Source organism: Lepidothrix coronata, unplaced genomic scaffold (assembly GCF_001604755.1).
Source record: "Lepidothrix coronata isolate B3197 unplaced genomic scaffold, Lepidothrix_coronata-1.0 Scaffold8, whole genome shotgun sequence".
Taxonomy (NCBI): domain Eukaryota; kingdom Metazoa; phylum Chordata; class Aves; order Passeriformes; family Pipridae; genus Lepidothrix; species Lepidothrix coronata.
Genome location: NW_016690188.1, coordinates 1,805,241 through 1,817,770, shown reverse-complemented (window position 1 = coordinate 1,817,770; position 12,530 = coordinate 1,805,241).

Sequence of the window (12,530 nt, the reverse complement as noted above, 5' to 3'; positions counted from 1 at the left end):
CACTTGCACAAGGGCTCTAACAGCTTTCAGGCAACCATCACATTTGCTTTCAGTACCCTGGGCAGAACTGTCTCCCACAATGAAAATTACTGTTCAAGATAGAAATAATACCATACAGCAATGCTGCACCTGGGAATTTACAAAGGGAGCTGACATTTCCTAACACCAAAGCAATGAAGACAATGTGAGTACTGGTACTGTCCCATCCAGACTTTCAAGACTTCACTTCTCTTTGGAATGGTCTGAATGCCTGAAGGAATATATATCACCATACTAGCATTTTTTATGAGTACTAAAGACAGTTTTGAAGAGCTTAACGGTGGATATTTGGACATGCTTGAGCAGAATTTTTGCCCAGAATTCCACAGACACTTTGAGGACACTCACTTGAACCTACCAGTCACAAGAAACTCATACAGGGTGGCTACCATTACAGCATCATTTTGTCAGGGCTCGAGTTGACTAATGCATTGGAACAGAGACTCACAGTTAAACCAAGAGCCAGCACTGCATTTGGAGCTGAGATATTCTTGAAGCTGAAGTCTTTTCAGTGTCAGCCAGGCCTCATGGGTCACCACTGGTAAGTTTTTCATTTGCAAGTTGATGCTTTACACTCCTTTAAGGAGGATCATTAAAATACTTCAGAGGGCTTTTTCCTACACTTCAAAAGATGGAGTATTCCACTGGAGAGAATAAAACACTTCATTCCTCCCTCTTTGTGAAGGCATATGAAGATGATCAGATGAAAGCCTCCTGTAGCTCTGGAAGAATTTGAGTGACTGCAATTAACATACATGCATCCCGTACTTCTGAAGGAAGGGCATTTAGCCTGGTATAGTTTAGGCAATGAATGAAAACTGAACAGAACACTCATTACTTGCAATCACTTTTCAGGTTTTCTGAACAATTCTGATAAATACAGAGACAACAGAGACCACATTAGGCAAATCCTTGACTGAGGAAGAGAAAAGAGCTAAAACACTTCTCTAAGGAGTAGTCAGTTAAGCCCAGGTTCAAAAGGCACGTGAGATGCATGGAAAATACAGATTTTTTTTTCCATACCTCGGAAGTTTTTTTATAAACAGGGTGAAATATAACTAATTACCTTCAGCAAGTTAAAATGAACTCTCCCTGCAATAGGGACACAATACTATGAGATTGGAAGTACTTACCAAGACAATAAAAAAAAAGGGCATCCATTCTTGGCACATATTTCCCTTTAAGATGAAAAAATACCCCACTGTCATCTGCTACATTCTATTAATTCTAACTAGCTGCATTTTCCAAATAGTTCACTGCAAAATACAGAAGCTAACTCTTCCTTGCACAAAATGTCCAGCCTGTGTCTGCAGGTACCACAGACATTTCAACACCCACCTTGCCCCCCCAAAAACACACACAATAGAACAAATCGGTAGCACAAGATGCATTCCTCATCTCCACTTGTACCATTTGGGCCTAAGCTTAACTACTCATAAAGACCTTTGCTTCAACACTTGGTACACTCGTGCACTCAACAGGCTCTCATTACTACATATCCCCCTCAGAAACAGAACTGACTCTGCCCAAACTTGCCCTCCTTCCATCCACTCACAAATCTAATAGCTCTGGTGAACACTGGCTTAGATAAACCAGCAGAAGTACAGACCCACACTGTGTGACAAAGGGGGAGAGCTCCAGGTATTTGTCTCTACAGAGACCTGGGAGAACATGCCCTCCAGCAGCTCTGCAAGCCCCCTCTTGTTCGTACTTAAATATCTGCAAAGCTCCCTGTTCAAGTCCAACAGCTGCACCCACACACATCCAATTCTTCATGCAACACATTTGTTTATAGACATTGCTGAGTATTTACCTATTTGCTCAACTTTTCAAAGTTGGCTTGCTGTATAAGGTCTTCAGCCAGTGAAAGACCATTATTCACACAGCAGTGTTTCTTAGAAACCAAAACATTATATTATTCATGCAGAGTTCTTCCATTCAGTCAGCCTTACCCTCCCAACACCTCGTTTTTTCTATTTAGTCTAGCACAGCATTTTCTTGAAATTGGGCAGAAGGCTGACAATTTTTGATTTACTGATTTACTGATTTACTTCTTCAAGGCCATTTGATATATACTGGATTAAAAGGAGCTCTACCACTTATTAAAAATAGCCTTATTTCCCCCCACACTCATTATCCTCATCATCCTTGCTTTGAGGAAGACCCATTCCCTGCTAGTAAAACACTCCATTTATTGCAGTCTGCAGAGAACCCTGCTATAGGACTTTGCTCTGTGTTGCAGCACCCCACTGTCTGCTCTGAAAGTTAGAAAGGAGTGTGAGTACATGTATTATACCTAATATTTATCGTATCATCTTTCACTTGTAAATTGTCTGACAATTGTCTGAACCAACATGAAAGATGTCTATTACATTTCCCTAAACTAAAACTTGGATAAAAGTTTCAGCTCCCCACATTGAAGAGTTAAACAAAGACTTCTTGCTACTACTATAACCAGCATGCTGATGAAACAAAGGGTTTATTTGGTTATGAGTTATTTATTCACAAATATATTGACAAAAAAAGTGTCATTTAGCACACGAGGGAAAAACAATTAACAGCACAAAATACAAAATTTGTACCTCTACCACATAACAGACATTCTATCACTAATCAGACTCTCTATCACTAATTAAGTGGTCTGCACTAAATTAATTCAACCTTCACTTTTTGAAAAGTAGTTTGATGCATTCTTTGCTCATCCTGTAAAGCTTGACCTAATTTAAGTTTTACAGCCCCCACTCTGAAACTACAATAAGTTTCAGCCTGCCAAGCTAAGGGGACAGCATACAACAACAGTTCATTTGTCAATCTTCAGCTCAGAATTCATCCATTATCTTCCAATGTGTCTTCCAAGCAAAGGTTTCAAGTCAAACTGAAGTGCAAATCCAACAATTACACCAAGATATAGTGAAAGTGGAAGTAAGGTTTACATTCCTGGATAGCACTACTTTTGCAGCTCCTGTCACAAACCTGAGGCAGAGAGAATAAAAGGATGTGGGACAGCAAGAACTTCCTACGACATTCCTGCTATGTGTTTTGCAAATGAACATTTTTGTTCATCATCTTTATTTAAAAGTCTTTATTTAAAAGACAATGTTTCTTTTCAGGAGCACTGATGTACCATCCTAACAGGAGGATTCAAAACAACTAATACTGGATGGTAACCCACACTGTGGGTTACCAAACTATGTCCTATACAGTTGCACTTTGCTAAGGCTCAGCACTACCTTAAAGAATCTGTTTATAAGTGTTTTTACTGGAATTAGGGTTTTTTCCAGGGGAAAGCCTTGAGTCACTGCAGGTTTTAATCACTGTTTTGGAACTGTGCAGAAAGGCAGGCACTAATCTAACAAGAAAGTGCTTAACATTAAGTAGACTATGAAGAGCACCTATAGTGCTCTTCACAAATAGATTTCACTTAGAGAAGCTCTTCCATATTAAGAATCTCTTCCAATCTTTTCTCCTCTAGACTCAACACATCCAACTCTCTTTTTCATTTAACGTCCCTTTTAAGTTGTCCCTGTGCTTACTGAGAAACTTTCTCATATCTCTTTCACTCAGCTTCATGTGCCTTTTTGTTGTGATTATCTAGTAGAGTAGTTTAATGTTTCATCTTTGTCTCTTAGCCAGAATTAATTGTTTTATATTCCACATAGAGTATTTTCTTTGATTAATCAAAACACACACAGGAAGCTATACAGTCATTTTATTGCTGTTTTCTACTAAGTAGCATTTTGTGTTCTGGATATTATCTGGCAAATGTGCAGAACTACAAAACAGAATTGACATTAAATATAAACTAGTTAGCATTGTAGCAAAACTAACACCAGTGCCATCAGTAAGGAAAGTCATAACACACTGTGCATTACTCAAGGAATTTGGCTTTTTTTGTCATTATTACTGCTGCAGAATTAAAATATGGTGCACTGTTTTTATGACAATATAAATGCATCAGGTTGCCTACACGTTCCCTGAGTTGATGGAGATAATTCAATGGATAAATTTAAATCCTTATTCTAAGTGCTGCAGGTTAAATCATCAATAGCAGACCCCAGTGTACCTGAGCCTTACAGTATTTGAAATACAAAGACTCATAGAAGCATAGGATACCCCAAGTTGGAAGGGACACAAAAGGATCATCAAGTCCAACTCCCGGCCCTGCACAGGACTGCCTCAAGAGTTACATCATGTGCTGGAGAGCATTGTCCAAAAGCTTCTGGAACTCTGTCAGGCTTGGTGCTGTGAGCACTGCCCTGGGGAGCCCAGCTGCCCTCGGGGTGAAGAGCCTTTTGCTAATACCCAACCTAAACCTCTCCTGGGTCCTGTCACCAGACACCAGAGAGACAAGATTGGTGCCTGCCCCTGAGTCCGCTCAGAGACTTGCCATGCTGCTTGGGCTCTACAGCATGTTTCACATATTGGTGATTCTGATAATTTTGCCTGGGCAAAGAAAAGTCTTTTTTCCTGCTGGACTAGATAGACCCCACACTTGTCATGTTCAAATTTGACTACAGTAAAGCCCCTAGCTGTAAAAATCCCAGGTTGCAGTGGGCATTTTGGGCATGCCAGTGCCTTGAAAACAAACCTCCGTACTCCAGTAGCAGCTTGTGCTTCCTTTTCTGTGCTTCCTCGCCTTGGGAAGGGACTAGTTTCAACAAATGTACTACTACTCATCCTCTGCCTAGTCTTGATCACCCAAGGTCTGCATGGAGTTACCGATGTCTTCACAGACCAGCTCTCTGGAACCAGCCTTCCTCCAGTGCTGTTTGTTCTGATCACTGCCAGTGCCTTGAAACCCACCTCTGGATAAGAAAAACTGAAAGATGTATACAACAAAACCAGTCACAAGAGCTGTATTTTGTTCGTAAGATCTATGCATCATTCAAACTCCAAGTTTGGCCTGCAGAAAGAAAGGAAAAGCAACTCTTAAGCCAAGATCAGTGTTAGCCAGGGGTCTAGGCACCAAAACGTGTATCTCTGGGCAAACTCACTCTGCATGAGCAGATACAGACCTCATTTATAATGAAAGTACTGATTAGGCATATGTTAAAATCATTGCACCTGGGATTTCAGACCTAAATGAAAATTAGGAAGGGTTTTTTTGTTTCATCTTCCATGACACTTGGCACTGCTGCTATGAAAACAACACTAGGATCAATTTGATGCTTTAAGTATCATGGACAAATCTTCAGTCATCATTTCTGTCCACACTATTTTCTAAATTATAGCTAAAACAATTGACTTTTTGTTTTCCCAGTAAACTGCGAAATTGTTTTCAAAACTAATTAGCACACTGTGTATAGCAAGTGAGAATTAGTATAGCAATTGACATCACAAAACCCCTAGTATCCTAGAAGAGAATGGATTTTGAAACAAGTCGCCTAAATCTTCATAAGATCTTGAGCCCGAAGAGGCAGAGAAAATTACCACAGAGGTTTAGTGTGAGCTTCCATTAAAGTATTAAATCATACGTGGGAATATACTGCAATTAAACAAAAAGTAAACAGTGTCTCTCTTTGCTTTGCAATGGTAATAAATAGCCTGTGGTGACAAAGATACGCAGTCTAAATCTCCTGCACCTATAATTTTCCCCTTCTTGGAAAATAAGAGGAAGCTCAGAGATGCTTCCAACAGCTGCAGGCAAACAGCAAGCGAACTCGTATTTCTCCACCCTGCTAATACAGGTGCCATCGTCTGGGTTTAGACCAAGGTGAAATTCTCCACCCTCCCAGGAAAGCCATACAAGCAACTGTCTGCTGCCAGGCAAGGAGACATGTTAGATGGGGTTTTGCCTTAATTATGCCATGGAAAAAAAGCTGCACTTTTGATGTGCAATGTTTCACTAACAATTACATTGAGTTTTAGTGTGAAAGCAAAAAAACAAACAAAAAAATCCCAAATACATTTCCCTTCCTCTCAGTCTTATTGAAGTTATATCTTTTTGTCCTAGCTTCTAGAAACATCACTTTTTTTTTTTTTTGTGGAAGTGCCACTTTTTAATTAACTTGCTGATCCTCTGAAGTTTGTGAGTAAAATGTTTATTTGACTATTTCTTTATCTTTTCTGAAGATATTTTTAAAACTTCCTGTTCTTCACAGGTACTGTAGGTGTCTTCAGTAAGGATGTATATTCTTGATCTTCCAGTCACTGTAATTGAGGAGAGCTTCATTGCCACAAATTAGCATCCCAGAGCCCAGCTGAAAATTCAAATGCTACCAAACACTGGGTAAAATCCCATCCAGAAGTGGCTTCATCAAAGCATCCACCTTTCACCTCAAAGAGAGAGCACAAATTACTTGTTCTGGTCAGTTCCTTGCTGTGGGCTGTCAGGATCCCCTACAAGGGTGCAGGATGTGGACAGGTGGGTGCTTCTTTGTCTAGAACTGTTCAGCAACAGATTTATTTCTCCAGAGCTTGGAAACCTTGAGAATATCCCTTTCTACCCCCTACTTAACCCTGGTCTGCACCTGAGCCACTGTTTCCCATTCCAAGTGATCCATAACAAACCCACAGTGAGTTCTGAGTGTTGGCTGTGGCCTTTCCTTCCACAACACTTAGCAGCATCTGCTCCTCAGCATTTTAGCCCAAAAAATGAAAAGCAGATAAAAGCAGTCAACCACCCAAGAAAGCGCTGGAGACACCGTGTAGTGAATGACTCCTACACCCAGGATACAGCAGCGGCAATGGGCATTTCAGAAAGACAGGACTAAAGACAAAGCTACGACATATTCCCAAATAATCAGTCCAGGAGACAAGCTCCTTACAGGGTAGGTCAAGATGCATTCAGGAGGCAGGGTCACTGTCAGGCATGTCTACAGACAGGGACTGACAGCCCCTGAGTGAGCTGACAAAGGGTCCCTGGACCATGGGCAGGGGTAGGGGCAGCTGGGCAGGGACACAAAGGGCCATTAGTGCCCTCAGGGTCTGACAGTGGGACCCATCCCTGCATTTGAAAGATTACATTTGCAAATGTTAATGCCAGTATAAAAGCCAACAACAAATAACCTTCAATTTTATGATCTCAGCAGCTTTCTGAGCTCCCCTTAAACTACTTGAACACTTCCTGGAATTAAATTTTTTTTCAGTTTGTTTTTTCATAAATATTGCTAGGCAATTATCTTCAGTACCAGATTAGGTGATCCAACTAATAGCTCACAAATGCTAGAAGTCTTCCTCGCTCATCATTAGCGCTCAGTCAGTTCACCAGCTGACTGAATTTTTGCTTGCAAGTACTTTTGGACTTATTATCTCTTGTGGAGTATTTTGAGCTATATGAATCATTGTACATTAGTTTCTTGATCTTAAATTGTAAAACATCAGAGAATTGGACCCACAGAAATGCTTTATTCTATCATATTTTATCCTATTTCCATCATTTACATGGCTACTTTGGGCCCCTAACTGGAGTGAAATGCGAATTCCAAAGTAACTCCGTGCCATTATATAGGTAATTAAGGCACAATTAGATCCCTGACACCTCTTTTCTTTCAGAACTGAGTTTTCTTTCGGAATTGGAAGGTCAATCCAAATTATTCGGATTTTCTTTTCCCCTTTCCTACATCAGGGTTTTCAGCCAAAAAGTTATTTCTTTTAGATTTATATAGTTGGGAGAAATTCCCTTTGACTTGTGTAAGATGATATATGCTTGAATTAACATTCCAGTGATTGGATTTGCATTTTCCATATGTCAGCTTTGTGAACAGGGTAATATACTCTATGGTTTCTGGCCAGAATCAGGAATATGCAAATATTTCCTGAGAGCTGTCAGGCCTGTGTGAGTCAGGGGTTAGAATCCATAGTAGCTGATTTCCGTTCTTTGCCTCTGACTTTCCAGGTATCCTCAGGCCTCCTACATGTCTCTAAATTCACTGACTTCATTTACTGTTGCCCATCCCATAGGAAAAAAATATTTAGCAAAATTTTGCAAGGACATGACAATCTTATTGATTCTTTTTCAAACCTAATATGAAACTTAAAAAAGAAAGAGAAAGTATTATTATTCAATTTTAATTCTCATGTTTCTCTGTAGAACACAAAGTTGCCAGCTATTGGGATGGTTTTGTACAGTACATCACTGTGTGTTTGTTTCTTTCAAATTGTTCATCAGTGTTTTGATGGAGAAAAATCATATCTAGCATTGTGGGAGGAATATTGTAAGATTTCCCTAAAGAGAGCTGCACCAAAGAATATTCTCTGTAGTGACACACTTCCATACATCAAACAATGTACTATTTAAAAAGTAATATTTAGAGTCTGCCATTGGTGTCATGACCCATCCTGGGGCTGTTACATTTTTCTTCTGTTGTATTTTCTAGAAGCAGCAAAAAGAAACAACTCTATTTTTAAAACCTAAAATGACAGAAGATCAATAAGAAATCTGCAGGAATACAATATTTCACAGTTGTAATACAAGCCTTTTTCAAGAATGAGTTCAAAGTGCATCTCTCAGACTAGCTATTAAAACAAACACATTTCAGCTTGGAGATGAAAGTCCATGATTTTAGCCAAGTTTTCCCAGGATTTATGCTGTAGTTTCCATTGTGCTACAATGAGTGATTCTGAACACCACATTTCTCATTGCAGCAGCCTCCAGTGGTGGGAATCAGACAAAATACAATCTGTTCAGTCACATCTTTCAAGCAAACATCACAACAAGCATACAATATTGCCACTGTACTTGGAACAATGTATTTAATATTTAATATTAACCATTAATTAGTATTTAATATTAATCATTATTGTGAGTGTTTCAGTAGATTTCACAAAAGCTACAAGAAAATTTCCAATTGGTAACCAAATATCCCCAATCTAAGTTCTATTCTGAAGTTTACATGAAATGTGGCCCTAACAATTGTTCCACTGGTTGTTATGTTAGTAATTCCCACTAATTTCCCCAGCTGGTCATCTGCACATCACAGTTACTACCATGAACACTACTTTTTGCTCTGTGTAGACATTGTCATCAGTGCAGACAAGGTGGTCTTGGGGTGAAGAAAGTCTCTGAGCACTGCTAAAGTTAAAAATAGAATATTTGGTCCTCAAACGAAGTCACATAGCAGACAACCAAAGGGACATGTGTAGCCCAGAGCAGCAAAAAAGCGCTATTGAAAGATAATTGCCTAATTAATTAATTGAAGACTTCTGGAACACATGAAGACATGAAATTGAAGACTTGAAAATGCCGTTGAAGATTTGTAATCATTGTGGCTTTGCAGCTATGAAAGTGAAACATTTCATATCCATATGAAGGAGCACATCTTCTTCCTTCTTTCTGACTGCTGGTATTCTCAGCTCCCAGGAGGTCCTGCCAGTCCTCATTCCCAGGGGTTTGCAATGAGCTTCAGCATTTTAAGTATTAGTCAAGCAGAATGTTCAAAGCCACGTAAGGGATTAACAGGCCCAAATTCCATTAGTTGTAGAAAGAACTTAATGCTCCAAAACCTTAGGGACCATCAAGTGTTTTACCCTCATTTTCATGTCTAAGATTTCCTTTCAAGGAAGGCTTTTGGTAAGACATACCATGGGGAAAAGCACTGATTTGCAGTTATTGCTGAAGAGAGCTGATTGCTACAAGCAATGAGTACATGAATTTTCTTTGTGATTTCTTGATAGTACTGTATCCTGTTTGTAGAGGTGATTTTTGTATCACTTCTAAGCTCTCTGTGGCAGGTGACAGCTGCAAAGTGGGGTGAAGAAAGACAATCTCTGCAAAATGTGCTGGCAGAAGCTAAGGCACAAAAGTTTTAAATCACTTGCCTATGACAAGCAGAAGGACTCTCTGGCTAAGGTTTACTGACTCTCTGACACAGCAGTTTATCACTTTTGGCCATTCTCTGTCTCTGCTTGCTTCTACCAGGTGAAGTGCTACTAGAAGTGAAACAAATGACAGCACAATCTCACGCGTTAATTTTATTACTGGTGGTCCCAAGGTGCTACCATAACCTTTGGATTTTTATCCTGGTGATTCAAGGAGCACGTGCATTCAAGCCTCAGATTTCATTTCTGCTTGTTCTAAAGATGGAGATTAGCCAGGTCAGCATCATTTTCCATTGAGTTGCCAGGTCAGTCATAAGAGATTTTACAGAAAATTACTCAGACAGTGGTACTTTTGTCAGTCCCATTGCAGATGTAGAGAGATTTCTCCTGCATAACTTAGGTCTTTCTGAACTGCTGTCAAGTCTGGCACGCTACAGAGGCTCACTGGAGAGCTCCTGCATTACAGCTCTGCACAAGTAAGTCTGAAGCACCTGGATCTGCTCAGCAGTGCTGTGCCTTCCCTCCCATCCTGTGGTCCCTCTCCAGGGTAATCTTCCCTCTGCATGCAGGGACAGAGCATGTTATTGGTGCAAGCAATCACAGAAGCCTCACTAGAGGACACAGTTTTCACAGGATTCAGTTAGGTTGTTTTTAATACTCTAGAGAAGAGCGAACTTGGGATGTGTTTGAAGCATTTGTTAACCTTAGCAAAGTGGTATTGTAAAGTCCCAGTGACAGTAAGCTCACCTCCTGTCCTCTTCCTTGTCCAGATGACAAGAAATCTTTCCTCTCAGGGTCATTTCCGTTAGTGCTTTCAGACAGTTCCATACATGAGCAACAATGAAAGAAGAAAAAAACAAAACTCCTTTCTTTATAGAAGGCTCAAACAGGGATTTATTTCAGAACAAAGTAACAAGAAAACTCCATCTTTCTGTCACGCAAATTCCTTCTCAGGAAAAAGGGTTCAAGGTGCCTCCAATGTCCAGGTGGTTTTCAGAGTTCTCTGCATGGACAATTACAGTCATTGAACATGTCAGTTTAGTGGCCAAATCAGGACGGTAACCCAAGTGCTTAATTTCTGAATGAGTAGGGAGAAAAAACCCTTTCAGGCATTTAGGACTATTAAGGTGAGCGGAAGAGATGTACTCACAGTGCTCTGGCCTGGCACCAGGCAGAGATCGGACCCTGCAACCCACACTCACAGTCTGCTCTTGGGAAGGAGTATAGGCCCTTCTGCATCCTATTAGACACATGACACACTCATCACGTGTTTCTGATGGGAGGACAGAGGGAAATAAAAGGATGAACAACAACAGGTTTCTGAATTCGAACTCTGAGTTTTGAAAGAAAAGTCCTGATTTTGAAAGTCCTAATTCCTTCCCAAATCTGGCAGCAGGTAATAACGCTGCTAGTGTAACATCGCCCGGGTTTAAGGGGTCACAGTACAGCCTGCCAAAGGAGGAGGGACTCTGTTCCTGCACACACACAGCTATCACACGCAGGGCACATGCACCCGAATCTCAACATTGAGCAAGAGCTGATTCCTGTTACGCTTTCTTTGACTGGCTGAGTCTCACTGCCTGTCATTACTTAAACTCTTCTTTGTTGCAGAAGTAAAGGATAGTACTGGCATTTGCTTAAAAATTATCCTGCAGCAGGAAAAATTATCCTGGAAGAGTGTGCAATCCTGTGCCCCCCAACCTGGAGGTAGTCTGTGAGTAAACTTGACTATGAGAAACAATAAACTTTACAACATATTTCAGTATCAGAAACAATAAACAATAAACTTCACATCTATATAGACCACCAAAAGGCCTATTCCATACTAAATATCTCTTTCACATACACTGGTGGACACTCCAGCATCTAATGCAAAGGTTCATCTGCAGAGCAGGAGTAGCAGTTAAAAGAGAAGAGGGGAAGACATAGTTGGTGATATCAAGTGGCATATGGAAATAGAGCTCTCCTGCATATATGCTTTTGAAAGGAAAGAGATAATCTGGTTAGTGTGAATTGGAAACCCATTGCAAGCTGGTTGGAGGAAATAGATGTCATTTTGCATGAGCAATTCATGCAAACACTAATAAGCCTTTGAAACTCTTTGATGCCACGGCACTGAGGGATACAAGAGATCTCACAACAAAAGCTATCCTGCATTTCAGCCTTTGTTCTCAGCCATGAACTTGGAGATCTGGGAATAAAATTAATTTTTAAGGTGAGCTATTTAGCTGTGGGGGTTTTTTGACTTGTGTCTTAGCACATGCCCCTGGCTGCTCTCAGGGGCAGGATGACACAGATCCAGTTTTCTTCCAGCAGGACAAATTCTGCATTTTGATACTTCACAGAAACCAAAAAGTCATGTTAAGAGTTGTGTTTATTAACTCCACAATATCACAGATAATTTGCTTTGTTTCAGCTCTGCTGAGCAAATGCAAATCCTGGGTTCTTGCCCTTCTGGAAACATAATTCCCTCAATGACTTTGGAAAAGCACTCTGCAGAATTAAAATCCTCCCCAGGGAGATTTTGTAGGTACAGTAACACTCTTTCAAGATCCTTTCCAGTTATCTCATGCCATTCAAAATCCTTCCAGAACTATTTAAAACAAGCAGACTGGAGAGGATGGAGTAAGGGAAATGTGAGAATTGTGCAAGTGTGCAAGTGTGTTGATTACCTGAGTCAAGAATCAATTTCTGAAGCAGCAGAAACAGCAAGCTTCCTTTTTAATTTGTGA